Genomic DNA, 397 nt, shown 5'->3' with positions numbered 1-397 from the left:
GAAAACAACACTACCACTATCAATAGATTACTCCTCCTCCTCCTCCTCCTCCTCCTCCTCCCCCACCCTCACCCCGCGTGCCCCTTTCACCCTTGAATTCCCATCGGGACTCATCACTTGGAAAGAAATAATTAAATTGTGCTTTGTATTTGTTTCACTCGTTGAACTGTTCCATGCTCTTTGTTGTGAAGTAAATGAGCAGCACCGTGGAAAGCAGAAAAGACACGGTGGTGATCACAAGACGAACCGCGTAAATGAGAGGTTAACTGGTCATGTTTGAACTTTTGTTGTTGCCATAATTTGTTCTTATATTAAGCTCATTATCGATTAAATATACGAGAGCCCGAGGTCATTAGGTGTTCTCAGTTCAGCTTTTTTTCTCTTTTTTTAGGGAGGG

Source organism: Aplysia californica, unplaced genomic scaffold (assembly GCF_000002075.1).
Source record: "Aplysia californica isolate F4 #8 unplaced genomic scaffold, AplCal3.0 scaffold00152, whole genome shotgun sequence".
NCBI classification, from domain to species: Eukaryota; Metazoa; Mollusca; class Gastropoda; order Aplysiida; family Aplysiidae; genus Aplysia; species Aplysia californica.
The sequence above is the reverse complement of the archived record's forward strand: the minus strand, read 5'-3'. Positions refer to the sequence as shown.